The sequence below is a fragment of the Trichechus manatus genome, unplaced genomic scaffold (genome assembly GCF_000243295.1).
Source record: "Trichechus manatus latirostris isolate Lorelei unplaced genomic scaffold, TriManLat1.0 scaffold00060, whole genome shotgun sequence".
NCBI lineage: Eukaryota > Metazoa > Chordata > Mammalia > Sirenia > Trichechidae > Trichechus > Trichechus manatus.
In genome coordinates, this window is record NW_004443996.1 from 11747219 (window position 1) to 11748052 (window position 834).

Consider the following 834-nt stretch of genomic DNA (forward strand, 5'->3'; position numbering starts at 1 on the left):
AACACCTATGCTCTTCAAAAGACTTCACCAAAAGAGTCAAAAGAGAACCTACAGACTGGGAAAAAATTTTTGGAAGGTACAAGTCAGACAAAGGTCTAATCTCCATAATCTACAAGAAAATCCAACACCTCTACGACAAAAAGACAAATAAACCTATTAACATATGGGTAAAGGAAATGAATAGACACTTCACCAAAGAAGGCATTCAAGCGGCCAACAGACACATGAGGAAATGCTCGCAATCACTAGCCATTAGAGAAATGCAAATTAAAACCACAATGAGATACCACCTCACCCCAGCAATACTGGAAAGAATCAAAAACACTGGAAATAGCAAATGTTGGAGGGGTTGCGGGTAGATCGGAACTCTTATGTACTACTGGTGGGAATGCAAAATGATACCATTTTGGAAAATTATATGGCGCTTCCTTAGAAAGCTAGAAATGTACATACCATTCGATCCAGCAATCCCACTCTTAGGAATATATCCTAGAGAAATAAGAATCGTCACTCGAATAGACATATGCACACCTATGTTCATGGCAGCATTGTTCACAAGAGCAAAAAGATGGAAACAACCTAGATGCTCATCAACAGATGAATGGATAAACAAACTATGGTATTTACACACAATGAAGTACTATGCAACGAGAAAGAACAATGATGAATCTGTGAAGCATCTCATAACATGGATGAAACAGGAGGACATTATGCTGAGTGAAATAAGTCAATCACAAAAGGACAAATATTGTATGAGACCTCTATTGTAAAAATCCATTAAAAAGTTCCCACATCAAAAGTACCAATCTTTGTTGGTTACCAGGGATGGGAGGG